This window comes from Lissotriton vulgaris, chromosome 4_1, assembly GCF_964263255.1.
Source record: "Lissotriton vulgaris chromosome 4_1, aLisVul1.2, whole genome shotgun sequence".
NCBI lineage: Eukaryota > Metazoa > Chordata > Amphibia > Caudata > Salamandridae > Lissotriton > Lissotriton vulgaris.
In genome coordinates, this window is record NC_141691.1 from 1,967,093,903 (window position 1) to 1,967,110,831 (window position 16,929).

A 16,929-nucleotide genomic window follows, 5' to 3' on the forward strand; every position below is an offset into this window, starting at 1 on the left:
GCACTCAATTTCAGTTTATTTTAATACATGGAGGCTTGTAGGACAAGTTACTTATTTATCTGGTAGAGACGTAATCTAGCCACAGATTCCTTACCTTAGAATATTCAAGGCATCAGGCTGGATCCGGAAGACTTTTGTTCAAGCAATACCCTGGTGTGCTGGTAGGCGGCATTGGTCGGTTCAGAGTGGAGTCATCGGCATCGTTCGCGCTGGAAGTGACATCTGCGTCACCTATGTAGGCACCACCTCGGTCCGCTGACGTTAGTTACTTTTTTCCGCGCCAGTAGCACAAGGCCATCAAGTGCGCTGACAGTGGTGTGTTTAGAACAACTAAGGCACTAAAAGGGATCAGCCCTGACCCTAAAAACCTATCCACATTGCAGGGAGGATGGGAAAGTCAGTAACTAATCTGTGGCTCGTTTATGTCTCTACCAGATAAGGCGTTACAGAAGATAATTAACATGTCCATCTGACAAAGACAAATAGCCGCAGATTCTTTACTTTAGAATAGATACCCCTGCGAGTCAATCCCCGGAGGAGGGACTGCAGACAAATTTAGATCAGGAAGTCCTGCAGGACAGAGTGGCCAAAAAAGCCATCCCTGCAGATTTGACAGTCCAGGCAGTAAAGCTTAGTGAGCAATTGCAGTGATGTCCACATTGTTGCCTGAAAAATGTTAAGGATTGTAAAACGACGTTGCAACGCGGTGGCCGCAGCCTTAGCCCAGGTGGAATGAACTCTTAAGCCTTCAGGAGGCTGTTTCTTGGCCAGAGTGCAGCACATTTTGATGCAGAGAATGACCCATCGCGAGATAGTCCTCTTCCGCTCCGCACAATCTTTCTTTGATCCAATGTGTCCCATTATGAGTTGGTTGTCCACCCAGAAGTCTTTAGTGCAGTCAAGGTAGAACGACAACGCTCTTTTTGGGTCCAGATTGTGGAGTCACTCCTCCTCTTTAGAGTGGTGAGGAGGAGCATAGAAAGCAGGCAAGGTGACTGAATGGCCCACGTGGAATGGTGTTACCTGTTTCGGTAAGAAAAAGGTCCTAGTGCAAAGCACCAGCTTATCAGGGAAGATAGTCAGGTAAGGTGGCTTGGATGACAGCCTGCTATTTGCTCACTCTCCTGGCAGAAGTTACTGCCACTAAAAAGGGTGTTTTGATGAAAAGCAGCCAGAGGGGGCAGTTGTCCAGAGGTTCAAACAGAGCACACATCAGGAAGGTGAAAACCAAATTAAGGTCCCACTGAGGCTCGATGAATGGGGCAGGAGAGAAAATATGTACAAGCCCCTTAAGAAATCTGTGTACAATTGGGGATTTAAATAAAGAGGGTTGGTATGGCAGCCTCAAGAAAGCAGAAAAGACCAAAAGGTACCCTTTAGGAGTTTCCACGGAGAGCCCTGCTGAGCAAGAGTCAAAATAAAGAGAAGGACTTGAGAGAGGGAAGCACTAAGAGGATCAATAGACCGTTCTCTCAAATATTTTAACATTTTCAGCCACCAGCAGGTGTACACAATCTTGTTAGAGGGACGCCTGGCTGCCAAGATCACATCAAGACTTTGCAAGGAAGATTGAATGCTGTCAACTGCAGCCGCTCAATCTCTATTCAAGAATGCGTAGAGTTTCCTCCAGAAGTAGATACTCCTGAAGGGGGAGCCTGATTGGAGGTGCGATGCTCAGTTGGAGAAGTTTGGGATACCAGACTCTCCGTGCCCAGTCTGGAGCCACAACAATGACTTGGGCCCGGTCGCTCCTGATCTATTTGAGAACTCTTGGCAAGAGTGGTATTGGCAGAAAGGCGTACAGGAGGCCGGATCTCCACTCTAGATGAAAAACAATGCTGAGCGAGTGCCACCTTGGAAACTCCCGCACGCAAATCTGACGTTGCGTGTTCTCGGCTGAGGCGAACAGATCTAAACAACTCCCCACTTCTGAAAGAGACCTTCCACCACTTCTGGATGGAAACACCATTCGTGATCTGCTAGACATGGACAGCTGAGTTTGTCTACTGTGGCGTTCAGGGAACCTGCCAGGTGTTAAACAACCAGGGAAATGCCCTGCTGTTTCAGCCATGTCCAGAGTTGCAGAGCCTCTTGACAAAGGGTTTAACGACCCCACCCCGCTTGTTGCAGTAACGCATGGCTGTAATATTGTCCATGAACACCTAAACCAGCTTTCCCTTTCTGATGGAAGGAAGAAAAGCTTTCAATGCAAAGCAAATCTCTCGGAGCGCCAACAAGAGGATGTGGAGTCCGTATTCCGCCAGAGACCAGAATTCTCTGATCTCCACCCCTCCTAGATGGCTGCCCCATCCCAGGAGTAAAGCTTCTGTCACTACTGTGTGATCTGGTTAGGGAAAGGAGAGGCGTCTGTCTCTGACCCAATCACAGTTGGTCAGCAACAACTGCAGATACTGTGCAGTTCCTTTCAAGATATGGACCATGTCGGAGAGATTCCCTTGATGCTGTGCCCAGTAGAATTTCAGGTCCCACTGCAGAGCCTGCATATGCATTCTGGAATGTGTCATTCGCAGGATGCAGGAGGCCCTGAGGCTAAGAGGCCAAGCAGTCCCAGAGTCAGTCTCTCAGAAATCCAGGATATAGGGTGAAACATTGTTATCATAGCCTGAATATTCTGAACTTGCCACTCTGGAAGATAGGCATGAAACAGCACTGTGTCCACAACAGCTCTAATTAAAGGGAGCGCCTGACAGGGGAGTCAAGTGGTACTCCAGCATGTTAATATTGAACCCCAGCTTAAGGAGGAGATTTTCGGTATTCTGGAGGTGGGAGAGGACAGTCTGGAGTGAGCGCGCCTTCATCAGCCAGTCGTCAAGATAGGTGTTAGACTGGCACCCCTGATCTGCGCTGATAAGCTGCGACCACCGTCATCACCTTGGTGAACACCCGAGGGGTGCTGGTAACGCCCAATGGGAGTACTGTGAACTGAAAGTGCCTGTGGCCTACCATGAACCACACATCGCTGACGCTACAAAACAGTCTCCAGGGCAGATGAGACCTAAGCCAGAGTGAGCATTTTGAATTTTTCCTTTTTGAGGAAGTAGTTGAGGGCTAGCAGATCTAGAAAAGGACGAAGGCCCCTGCCCTTTTCAGGACCAGGAAGTAGTGAGAATAGCAACAGCAGCCTACTTCTGGCCCCAGACCCCTTTCTCTGGCTCTCTTGGCCAAGAGAGTCCAAGTTCAGGTGGTCCTTCGTCAGCCAGCCGTAAGTCGGAGGCATGGAGGGAGGGGTAGTCCAAAAGGGGAGGGAGTAGCCCCTTTGGACTATCTGAAGAACACACTTGTCCGATGAGATGATTTTTCCAGTGGTGGTGGTGATGGCTGATCCTGCCACCAACCGTCTGCACATGATTTTGAATGGCCGGACTGGGAAGGTTTTGAGGCGGCAGGGGGTAAAGTGAACCGACTGGACCTCTAGCTGCCTCACCCACATGGTCAAAAGAAGCTACGCCCACCTCAGCAAAGAGCTTGCTGAACTTGCGCGGTCTTGTGGCTAGTATATGGCTTGTGCAGCTTAAAACCCCTGCCCGGGCTACGAAAAGGGCAAAAAACAGACTGGGGACGGGTGCTCTCCGAAAGGCCCAAAGACTTGGCCATATCCTGCGAGACCTTAAAGTGCCCCGTGGCCATGTCTGCCTTAAAGCCAAAGAGACGGGTGTCATCAAAGAGCATGTCAGTAAGGGAAGCCTGGAAGTCCCCAGAAAAGTCAGAAGTCCTGAGCCAGGCATGGCATTGAACAGCCATGTCGAGGACATTATTCTGTCCAGTGAGTCGGTGGTGTGAAGCCCACAACAAATGGGGAACTTCTGCTGCATCACTCCTGTCTGATACCGCTTAGGAGAATATTGGCCCAGGATCAACCAAGACCTGTGGCAGCACTTGCACAACCGTTTCCCACAAGCAGTGGCTGAAACGGCCCAATAGGCATGCAGTGTTCACTGACCCAAGGCTGCTGGTAGAAAAAATCTTCTTGCCCCAACTATCCAACCTTTTGGATTTCCTGTCCGGGGGTGCGGAAGGGAACGTGCCTTACGAGGAAGAGGCCTGGACCACCAAGCGCTCTCGGGGTATGGTGGGTGGTGAGGAAGTTTGGATTGCACGGTGCAGGGAGATGATGGCGGTTGACTGTCCTATTCACAGGAGCCCCTGAGCTGGGTTTGTCCAGGCTCCCAAAAGGACATCAGTCAAAGCCTTGTTAAAAGGCAGCAGGCTTTCCGAGGAGGAGGCACATGGCTGCAGACATCTGTCAAGATGTTCGCCTTGACTTCCACCAAAGGAAATGGACGGTCCAGGACCTCGGCTGCCCTTCTCACAAGCATAGTATATTAAGCTATCTCCTCTGTAGCCACAGTAGGGGGAGAAAGCAGGCCAGAATCTGTGGAGGTATCAGTCCACTGGCATTATTCAATTCTCATACCAGTCCATTTCGTGCTCAGGCTGGTCTTGTAAAGGGTCCTGCAACCCACCCAATCTTCTTCCATTGCTAGGCCCCCAAATTAAGTCTGCGGAACCGACCTATGACCCAAGGGCACCGGAATCTGTGTCGATAGGCGCTGATCCGGCTCTGGGTCACCAGGGATAAGAATAGGGCTGGTGACGTCGGAAGTCTCGGTGCGGGGGTCGGCGCCGGGTAAAGTCACACAAGTACGACCGGCACTGGTCCAGATCCACCACCGGATTCCTTACAGAGCCTTGGCGCCAGAGCCACCGGCACGGAACCTGATGGAGCTCACCAGGATGATCAAGTCACCCAAATTGGAGGCACATGGAGTCATAGAATTCTTTCAGCTGGTTGGGGGCGGCTCCGGCTCCAAGAAAGGCAGGGAAGCGCAGAACTGAGCGCCGAACGAGCATCCTCCGTCATGTTGGCCAACGGATGGGGAGAACTGGAACCACGCTTCAACTTCCTTTTTTTCTTATGCCTTTTACCTGACCGACCATAAGACTTCAAGAGGGAGGAGGAGGACGACTTATGGCTCCTGGTGCAGTGCCCAGACCTTCCTCTTGACCGGAAATGAGACCTCCTGGGTGAATGGCGTGGAGTCGAAAGCCGGATCACAAGCAGCTTTAGGGACCACTCCTTCAAAGACTGATGTCAGCGCACCGATGTGGCGTCTATATAAATGACAGACGTCCTTTCCGCTGAGACCAACATCTATTAAGCAACACGTAGGCGACCGACGACACATACTGCCGTGCAAGGATATTCCTAAAGGAAAAGTCTTATGGATCCAGCCTGATGCCTGGGATATTCCAAGGTAAGGAATCATGCCGTTCGAGGTCTCATCAGATATCCTTGTATAAACGCCTGTCTCAAAATTCCATACAAGGTGTGAATTGTGCCATTGCCAGTCCCTTGTAATAAAGAAATGATGCTGCTCAACTGTAATTAGTTATTATGGTTGAGTTCTAACGTCACAATACTTAGCAGTTAAGGGGCAAGGGAGGTCTCGCAGCATCATTGAAGCTGAACTTTAAAAACTAAAACGAAATGTAATTCAATTCTTATTATCTGTTTTTTCTAATACACAGAGTGATGAGAAGAAACAAGATATTTACAGCAATATGTTTATTTTTTGCGCACTAAAGATGATTAAGGGAAAAATAGAATCTTTTTTCTGCATCGTTTGAGTGCCAGCATTTTTTAAATGTGACACATTACACCGATTTTAACAACCCAATGCAACAAATTACTAACTGCTTTTTGGTAAATGTAAATGTAAATGTCATGGTACTTATAGAGCGCACTGTCACCAGACGTCACCTTGCGGTGTCGTCTATGCGGCTTCCTGGCGCTGATACTCATACCGCTGTGGAACCCCTCCTGGCTTTTCCTGTGAAGTGTCCACTCCTGGGCACCCCCAGGGTGAAGCCAGGCATCCTTAGCGCTGTTGGGGCCGGTGTGGAGGCTAAGCAAGCTTTTGCCCAGAGTTGCAGCGTGGGGCCCATGATTAGAATAGGCACCGAGGCGAGAATTAACAGGTCCGAGGAAATTGAGCCCGAGACCCCACTGAGGCGGGGATCAAACCCTGGTCCCTGGCCAGAACTCTGCATCAGGGTCTGCCGCTCTAACCATTGAGCCACACTCCTCCACCTCCTCCTTTTTGGTGTGTTTAATGTTGCTTTTATTTTTCATGTCTACAATTGTACTGTCTATTCCAAATAGAAGAAGCAAGGCATCAAATATTTAAGCGTTTTATGGAAAGGGTCATAGTGGTACCATTTATTATGTGGAAAATACCCTCTGCAGTACATTAAAAGGATAGTTCAAGTCACCTCGAAATTCCAGGACCTTATAAAAGAACTCTGAAATATGGTCAGGGAACTCCCCTGTGATTTGCAATATCCTTATAATGTATGTTGGGTTACTTTATCTCATATTTTATCTCACTGTCCTATTCCATACAGAACATCAACCATGGTATTCTTGCAACATCTGGATGCACATACAACTGGCCTGCTGAAACTAGGGATACTACACATTATTATAGCATTCATTGATCTAGCATCGAAGATGTGCAGGTGAACCATAGAGAAGTTTGGGGGATTACAGTGATCAGATCAGCACTTTATACTGCTCAGATTTTGTCCTAAACAAACTTGACACACGTTGTTTCAGTAATTTTAGAACTGGGTTTATTCTCATTCTTTCAACGGTAGTGTTCCTCAAATCTGCAGACCCCACTATATCACCCGAATGTAGAAATAGGATTTGCCCGACTGGGTCAGGCAAATACATTTTAAGCCAGAGCCAACTTTGTAATGAGGAAAAGGACAGGAGCAAGGCCAGAATGCATTTTTGGTGTCCAAAATATAATGTTTGAGGTATTATGGTCTAGTATTTGTCTTGACATCCATGATGATTGCAGGCATCAATCAATGGGAACTCGTACTTGATAACTTTATCCAAGAAGATCAGCTTAAATGGTAGCAGCATTTAAGCTTTCAAATTCAGAAACTGATCGCTGTGATGTTGAATTCTTTCAGCGTCCTAAACTCTGTTGCTTATTCAAGTTTCAACCAACTTAATTCGATCCACAGACATCAGCAATTCAAAATGTCAGCCCTTGCTAATTTACTTTAGTTACAGTACTTCTATAGCACAACATTAACACTACGGTCTCCTGGTGGTGAAACATTAAGGAAGTCCATATTTACTCAACAGTGGCTATTGCATGAAACAAAAAGTTTTGAGTTTCTTCCTGAATGGAAGTTAAGAGGAGGTCATTTTTAACTGGGAAGCCAGCAGGGAAAGTATTTCCCATTTTAGGAGGATTTGTTAAAACAATGTGATACTGCTTGGTCTAGTGAAGCTGATCAAAGATCACATGTGGGATCAAACCTTCTCAATTTGGCTCTCTGGAAATGAGGGGACTTTCCAAACAGACCTTTATGCATCAGATAGAAGGGTTTTCAATTAATTCTCTTAGAATTGGGCTATCAATGTAATTTCTTGAGACAGATTTCACTGTAGCGTAATGGGGAACTAAAACCACTAGCCCGGAGGCTTGATTTTGAATTGTTTGAAGTCTCTGTGATTGTATATACTAAGACAGAGTGAGGTACATTAGTTACATAGGGAGCCTATTATAGCAGCCGCTGATGTTCTTCGACCCTCCAGAGAGAGGGAAGAAAGGATTTGTCTTTCCTTGTGCTTATGTAGAGTACAGGAGGAGACTGAATCACAGACTGAGAGTGCATCTTGAATTTGAACTTTACTTCAATAACAAGGCTTTTAACATTGGATCATGGCTGAGGTAAAAAGCCGTGGGTGGATGGCAAGAGAGATAAAGCAGAATAATCGTTTCTTACCACTAATAACCAAGCTTTCTTCATTTGAAGTTTCAACTAATTGTTGCCCTCCAGCTTTTGACGACACTAAGACAACCTTTTAGAGTATCGGGATTAGCATTAGTCCTTTTCAGACAGAATATAAATACCGTATCATCTGGATATGCAAGGAATTTCCATCCAAAACTTCTAATTAAGTGTGCATTGTGTAGGACATACACATTGAAATAGTAATGGGGAAACGATGGATTCCACAGAAGCACCAGTATTTATAGCGGAAGTGAGGTAATATGAATGTTTGTAACACCTCTCTAGGATTGGTCTACCAAGAAAAAAAGAGAACCATGACAGAGCAATTCCGGCAGTGCCACAACTAGAAAGTCTATGATCAGAGTATTATGGTCAATGGTGTCAAATGGTGCCACCGTTCCAACACAATAAGAGCACTCATGTTGGTGTCGGTTGACAGGTAAACGTTATACATGAACGCTACTATAATGCAGAGTCAGTGCTTTTATTTGAATGATAACACATGTGTGCGTCATCGAGAACACAACGTTGCTCAAGGAAAGTTTATAACTGCTTAGGTGCTGAGCTTTCAGATTATTTTTGTTGTAGCTGGTAGAAGGGTACTAGGCCGATAATTGGGCATCATTTCAGGATTTAGATTAGACTTCTTTAAAAGGGTTTGACTACCTCTAGTTTGAGTTCACTGGGACTATCCTTGAACTCACGGAAAGATTAACAATCTAAAGAACAATCTTTCCAAGTTCTGGGATTTCCATATGTAGAATTGTGATATATATATATATAAACGCAACTAACCAGCATCCAAGTGTGGTCCGTGTCTGTTTCCAGCGCGATCAGGTCAGAGGTGATTGTGGCAGGAGAACGGAGGTTTTCCATATGTGCAGCCGTTTACGATATCACACGGCTCAACACGGACCCCTTCCGAAAGTCAGCTTGAGAGGAAAAAGCTGACTGGTCGACGCGAAGTGATATCCGGTCTGAGGTTTCTCTCGGATTCTGTTTGTGGCTTCTGGCAAAGGAGATTAGCGTCGGACCCCCCTGGAGTACGAAGATTGGAGACGTAAGTCCAGTCCTCCCGGAAGCGGCACAGTAAGGAAGTGCACGAGTTCAGGAGCAAGGACAGAGGACTACGCGGCAAGAAACAATCAAGGTACCGGTGGGAGGAAGGCACGGATGCGCGGGGTTACCTGTGGAGGGAAGTTCAAATAGCCACAGAGTAACGCGACGCCCGCACATATCATTATCAGCGCAATAAAATGTCTGCCGACAGCGTAAGAGAACGAGAAGCAAGGGCAAGTACAATGTTCTCGGACAAGCAAGTGGTAAAACCGGCTAGCGAGACACAAGAACAGGCGGCCAGCAGCTCTAAAAACATATCCCTGACTGATAAAATAAAAACACTTGAAAAGAAATCCCGTCAGGAACAGAGCAAATGGTGGGAGTCAAAATCCCTACAAAGCTACATTGAAGTTAGGAGGATACCGCGTGGTTTACGCATCCTAACGGCTCCCAGTTACGAAAATCCGAACCCGGACCTAATGAAGGAGTGGGCCGAGATAAACCTAGAAGCATCAAGACAGCAGGTCCTAGTCCTGATAAAGTATGCGGATATCGACAGAGCTCGATTATTAGAGGAAATATCCAGCATTTATGAGGAATTGGAGGGAATGGGTCCGGAAGATGAGAAAGAGAAATTACTAAAAGAAATGAAAACCAGGTTGAAAAAAGAGGAGGAAAAAATTATAGACCGCAAAACCTACAAGTTCCAAAGAGATCGTAGGGATTATTAACTAGGACAAATTTTCACATTTTCTAAACGATATGACTCTTTACGCAATGCGTCAGCAGGCAAAAGTCAGGCAAATAAACAACCCAGGGCGTCTCAAGCAAAAACACGAAAAGACCAGACTGACTCAACAATGTCAGATTTCAGCTCTGAGGGTGGGAGCGGATCAGAGTCAGAACAAAGAGAGATAAATGGGGAAACACAACAAAAAAGACCCTCTCCTGGTGAAGAAATTGTTTTTTTATGCCAAAACAGACTGCAATCATTAAGACCTGGGACGCGAAAAAATTACAGCGAAGCAGGAAGAACTACATCTCGAGGAAGAGGAGGAGGGCAAGGCAGCGGAGGCAAATCAAATCAAGCCACATGGAGAGGCCGGGGCAAATGGGACAAGAAACAATAACCCCGCAAGATAACACAGTGATCAATCTAACCAAAATGGATCTAACACAGAAAGAGGAAAAAATCCTACAGCTTGGACTGTCGTTCGCCCCCAGATCCAATCTTGATTATGCCAAAACACGGACAGACATATATAAAGCGGTAAGAAAATTAAAACTCAAAAAATACCATAAGCAAAGGCAAAAGAGGGGAGAGAACACCCAGGACGATGAACAAGGCACTCTAACACAGGAGATGAAGGACTTATGGAATAATGAGGGCGAAGAAACGCAACCGCCTATGCCAGATATTTTTGGTGGAACAAGAAGGAAGCAGAAAGAGGGCGAAACGGGGTTAACTAAGCTGAAACCCCCATCAACGTTTTGCCCGATACTACCACGAGATGGAATAGATATCTTCCATGAAAATGTGACTAATGATCTCAAGGAATTGCAAAAGCGCATAAACAAGGAACGCTACAAAAATAACGAACATACCAAGGATTATGAAAAGCTAATAACAAAACTAAGCAAGGACAAAAACATAGTAGTTCGGCCAAGTGATAAGGGAGGCAACGTAGTCCTGCTCACCAAGGAAATGTATGAAAAAGAAGCACTTAAGCAACTCAATAATCGAGAACATTATGAGAGAGTGAACATGACAACAGTCAAAGGATGGCAGATTGAATACCACGGCTGGTTGTCAAAGTGGAGAAGGAGGAATCTCATATCGGAAGCAGAATACAGGTACTTAAAGGTGGACCATCCAGTGATGCCATGTATTTACTTCATTCCAAAAGTGCACAAAGACCGTGAAGAACCCCCGGGGAGACCCATTATCAACGCAATGGGGGGACTGCTTGAAAATACATCGGTATATATAGATCAATTTCTACAAACCTTTGTGAAAAACTTGGATTCATATATCCGGGACTCAAGTGATTTCCTTGGTAAAATGTGCAATATTGATTGGCAACCGGGAGACTGGCTGTTGGCACTAGACGTAAGTTCCTTGTATACAAGTATAAAACATCTAGATTGTATAAATGCGGTCAAATACTATCTATCTAGAAGATCTGCTGACTGTAAAGAACACACTGAAATGTTGCTAATTATGTTGACTTACTGCCTTGAACACAATGTCTTCATATTTAACAATCTTCTTTACCGACAATGTCAGGGGGTGGCAATGGGGGCCAGTTTTTCACCGAGCGTGGCATGTTTACACATGGGGGCTTGGGAAGAACTGGTCCTCGAAATCAACTTTGAAAAAGAAATGAAAGAAAACATTGTATCATGGTATCGTTTTATAGACGATCTGTTTGTAGTGTGGAGAGGGCCGCAGGGAGATGCGGAAAGATTCATTGAAAATCTAAATGAGAATGAGTTAAACATTAACTTTACCTATATAATGAGCCAGATTAAGATCCCTTTCTTGGATATAGAAATTTACACCTGTGAGAACAAACTAGCAAGCAGGTTATTCCGCAAAACAACAGCAGGGAATACGATCCTACACGCCAGCAGCACTCACCCTGCCCATCTAATACGGAGCATTCCGTATGGTGAGATGCTAAGGATACGCAGGCTGTGTAGTGAACCCAATGAACTGCTAAAAGCACAAGATGAATGTGCTAAGCGGTTCATGGAGCGAGGTTACAGCAAAGGGGTCATCCAACAGGCTATCAGAAAATCCATGGTCAAGGACCGTAAGGATTTATTAGGCATCAGAGAGACCTCGGCTGAGGCATCAAACAATGAACCTGTACTCAACCCTGACCACAACAAACAGACAGAACCTTTCCGCATAATAGTGGGGTACTGTAATCAACATCAGGCAGTACGTAAAATTATCAACAAAAATTGGCCAATAGTCAGCAGTGACCCCTTAATAGGGCAAGATCTCCCTAAGAAAGCCTCCATAACCTTCAGTAAAGCTCCCAACATGAGACAAAGATTGGTGGTAACTTGCCCAGAAATTATCGACAGTAGTTCTTGGTACCAGAACAATCAAGGCTTTTTCAGGTGCAAAACCTGCAAAGCATGTGTTCATGGAGTGAACAAAAAAGTGTACAAGGACGGATTTAGTGACCAAGAGCATCGCATCACTAAAGTCCTGACTTGTAAAACGGACTATGCCGTTTACGTCCTTGAATGCCCCTGCAAACGGCAATATGTGGGAAGCACGAAGCTTCCTGTGCATAAAAGAATATTGCAGCATTTGAGGGCGATAACCACGCAGGATAACACCTATCCCGTGGCGAGGCATTTTAAAAGTCAACACCAGAGCAATAACAAGGACCTTAAATACTGGGTGGTGGATGCTGTAAGTGCGAGCAGGAGGGGAGGCAATAGGGAAAACAAGCTACGTAAAATGGAAACCAACTACATACTCAAGCTTAACAGTAAACAGCCTGTAGGTCTGAACCTGACAGAGGATCTGTATACATGTTTGCATAATTAGGGACAATAAATGATAAAAATGCCCAAGCGAGAGAAATAAAAGAGTGTCAACAAAATGAATGTGTAAATAGGATGTATATATATGAATTAGAAATGAGCAATATATAGATGTATATTTTTGAAATTGGTTATACGTATTTGTAATTAGATGTAGTTGTATATAGATGATCAAAATATCAATTGTAAATAATGAATTTTACACAGAGTTAGTTGGGCAACTATCATAGTCACCAATGCAACTTAATACATGTGATAATTGAGTAAGAAGTGGGAGGACCATATTTACTGATAGATAGTACTGAAGTTAACAACCTGAGGAAAATGATCATGAGGAGTCATGTAACTGGGAACATTAATGATAAAAAGACAAACTTAAATATACTTGTTGTGTGATGTAGAATGTAGGAGTAAACACGGTTGGCTCCACAACTTATAACATTGAAATTAATTGCTAAAATTTACAAGGTATAGCCCTAGTTTACATAGTTTTTAAACACTGTTTTGCACAGGAGCACTTTTTAAGGGGTACGGGTAAGAACACATATAATGCAAAAAGGAAAAAAGGTAATTAAATTGTAGTGTTTAAAATGATTCCTAATCACAGTAATGGAAAAAAGACTGATATTGGGATTTAACCCAGAATTGCATTGAGTATGGCAACATCGTGGAAATGTGAAAAAATATATATATTTTTGTATACACACAATGGGATTTAACCCGGAATTGTTCAAAAATATTTAGGGATTTATCCCAATATTAAAGGAGAGTGGACCGCAAATAACAGTAAACAATCATTGTAAATACGTGTATATATCGGTTCAATGTGATGTGTAAGTCCATCATCGGTGTTTACCCAATGTATGTAAAATTTGAAAAGAACCAATCACTAATGAGCACTGTGCACTTTAAATATGTCAAAAAAACAAGGTTACGCTGTCATGTGATCAAGGCTTTTCAGCCGAAACGTTATGGCGACAGCTGAATAAACGCAACTAACCAGCATCCAAGTGTGGTCCGTGTCTGTTTCCAGCGCGATCAGGTCAGAGGTGATTGTGGCAGGAGAACGGAGGTTTTATATATATATATATATATATATATATATATATATATATATATATATATATATATATATATATATATATATATATATATATATATATATATATATATATATATATATATATATATATATATATATATAGGAACTGGGTCAATGGGAGAGTCTGATTCACAGTTCTTTAGGAATTGCTGAACAGTGTCAAGTGACCAATCAGGGAACTGGTTCAGAGAATACATTAATGTTCTCTCAGGATCAGTGTATAATCTTAAAGCTGATTTTATTTATTTATTTATTTATTTTTAAAGTTTTATACAGCGCGAACAAGATCTTTGCAGATATCAGAGCGCTTTACAGAAACAGTAGGTAGGATAAACAAGACTCTTAAATCAATATGAGATTCCGTAGACAGTGAGTTGCAAAAATAGGGTATCAATCATTCAAGAGTATACAGAGTAATAACAATCAAGAAACAATAATATGGAAGCAGTACAATGTCTAAGCGGATAAGATTATAGCACCCCAGAGGGTGAGTAAACACAATGTTGAAAGCAAAGCATTAGTCAGTAGTGGGTGCGTTGCAGGTTATTGAGGCCGATAATGTGGGAGCCAAATACTGTTATTGTTCCAGTATCAATAGTGTTTAGGTGTATTTAGCCATAAGGATGGCCTTCACCTCTTTCTTGAAGAGTATAGTGGACGGGATAAGCCTGGTTTCTGGCGGGAGTGCATTCCAGATCCTAGGTGCCATTCCAGAGAAGGAGCGTTTGTATGTTTTTTCCTTCCGGAATCTCCGTGGTTTCAGGAGGAGAGTGTTTGTGCTTCTGTTGGATCTTGAGCCTCCTGATATGGTCAACTTATGAGAGAGGTAGTTGGGTGCCTTGTGGTGTACGGCCGAGTGTGTCATACAGGCAATTTTCAACTGAATTCTGGCTTCAATAGGCAGCCAGTTCAGGGCTTTTAAGTCAGAGGATATATGCGAGTGTTTTCTTGAGCCAGTGATGAGTCTCGCGGCCGCGTTCAGGGAGGCTCTTAGGGGAGCCGTTGTTGTCAGGGGGAGCCCGCTGAGAGCCACAATTCCGTAGTCTATGCGAGGAATGACTAAGGCTTGTACCACAGTTTGGAAGTCCTTGGGTGGAAGGAAGGGTTTGAGTTTTCTCAACGTGTTGATTTGGAAGTTGGCTCCTTTAGTTGCTATGCTAATATGCTGTTGCATGTCGAGATTGCAGTCCAGTGTGATGCCAAGGGATTTCGCTGAGTCCACGATGGTGGGTTGGACATTGAGTGCGGTTAGATGATTGAGCCAGCTTTGGGTGATGGCCTTTTTCGCAGGAGGAGAGATCAGAAGGAACTCAGTTTTCAGAGCATTTAGTTTGAGGTGATTGTCGGCCAGCCAAGCTTGGGTGTTTCTTAGTGTGGCATTCAACAGTTTGATGTCTTCAGGGGATTGAAGCTTGAGGTAGAGCTGAGTGTCATCGGCGTACATATGTAAATGTACCTTAGAAGATTGAAGCAAGGTGGTGAGTGGTTCCATGACGAGGTTGAACAATGTGGGGGATAGGGAGGAACCTTGCGGGACGCCCAGTGTTACTGGCACAGGCGAGGACAATGCGTTGTTGATCTTGAACCTCTGAGAACGGTTGTGCAGAAAGGACGTGAACCATTTGAGAACAGTCCCGGATATGCCCATTCTGGTATTTAGGAGCTCCAGTAGATTCTCGTGTTTGACCGTATCAAATGCTGAAGAAAGGTCAAGAAGGATGAGGAGGCAAGACTCATTGTGATCAAGGATTTGGAGGGCATCATCTATTATGTGTGTCATGGCCGTTTCCGTGCTATGCTTTGCTCTGAATCCGGATTGGTGAGAGTTGAGGAGGTCAAACTGCTCAATGTGTTTTGTGAGTTGGAGTTGCACGCATTTTTCTAACAGTTTTGCTAGAGTGGTGATATTGGTGACAGGACGATAGTTGTTTAGGTCGGCCGGGTCAGCTGTGGGTTTCTTGAGTATAGGCGTGACTTGCCCAATCTTGAGGGAGTCTGGGATGAGCCCTTGTTGCAGGGAACAGTTGATGATTTTAGTCCAGAGTGGGAGGAACAGGGGGGTGAGGACTTTAACAGCATTGGCAGGTAGGGGGTCTGTGTGATGATTGGCGGGTTTCAAGGTGACCAGCAGCTTGTGAATTGATTCTTCGGAATAGGTGTCGAAGGATGTCCATGAAGCGTTGTTTTTAGCATGAGTGTTAGTTATGCATATGGAGCCGGCGAATCGACGTGCATCCTTGATGAGATCGCTTCTTATAGTGTCGTTCTTTTGCTTGAAGAAAGCAGAGAAGTCTTCGCAACTTGGGATAGCCTTTGTTAAGTTGTTGGGTTGTGGAGGTTGCATTTTGGTTTGGGTTTTGACTAACTCGAATAGTTTTTTTGGTCGGTTTTTAGCTTGATCCAGCTGTTGGCTAAAGAATATTGATTTCGAGCGTTTGATTTTTCTGAAGTAAGCGTTTCTCTTACTCTTAAGCGTTCTAAGGTTCAGTGCTGAGGGGTCCGATCTCCACGCGCGCTCAGCTAAGCGCATCACACGTCTGTCTTCATTGAGTCTGCCATCGTACCATGGGTTCGAGTTCTTGGTGGAGACTCTCTTCAATTGCAAGGGTGCGGCTTCATTGATTATTGTAGACATGGAGTCTAGGTAGAGGTTGGTCAATGAATGCACATCAGAGACGTCCGTCGGGGGAAGAAGGAGACTGCCTGTGTGGGCAGGCAAGGACTTTGGGATAAGGTTCTTCAGGTCCCTCTTCCAAATCTTGGTTTTGGCAGGTTGCGCCGGGTTAAGTTTGACTTTTTCGTTGATGAAGAAGGTGATGATGTGGTGGTCTGACCAGTCACATGGTTCGATTGCGACTAGTTGGGTAGAGTCTTCTTTAGCGATGATAAGGTCAATGATAGAGCCTTTTTCATGTGTCGGACCGTTGCAGATTTGGGTGAGGTCAAGCGCGTCGAGGAACGTCTTAAGGCTCTTCACCACAGTGTCTTTCTGGTCATTCCAGTGGAGGTTGAAGTCTCCCAGGTAAATTTGATTGAGCTGTCGACCGGCGTTGGTGGATATCGTGTCCATTAGTTGTTGGGAGAAGATGAAGTTGTCACCGGGTGGGTGGTAAATAACATGAAGGGAGCACACAGGTTTGCCCTCACTAGTAATCTCAAGGCAGATGAGCTCGCAGGAGGAGAGGGAGGGGGAGGGGCCTTCAGTGACAGCTAGGTTGCTCCTGTAGATGCATGCGATTCCCCCGCCCGTCTTGCCATTCCTGTCGAGTCTAATAATGCGATAGTTGGGGGGGGACTAGTATGTCCATTATAGGTGTGGATGTTTCAGTTAACCACGTTTCAGTCAGAATGGCTAGATCAAT

At 44.9% G+C, this 16,929-nt stretch overlaps 1 protein-coding gene across 3 annotated transcripts in view; it reads right to left on the reverse strand.

The window, feature by feature from the left end:
• TSNARE1 (t-SNARE domain containing 1) overlaps positions 1-16,929 on the reverse strand; it is a 1,291,163-nt gene that overhangs the window by 682,674 nt on the left and 591,560 nt on the right. The window lies entirely within an intron of this gene.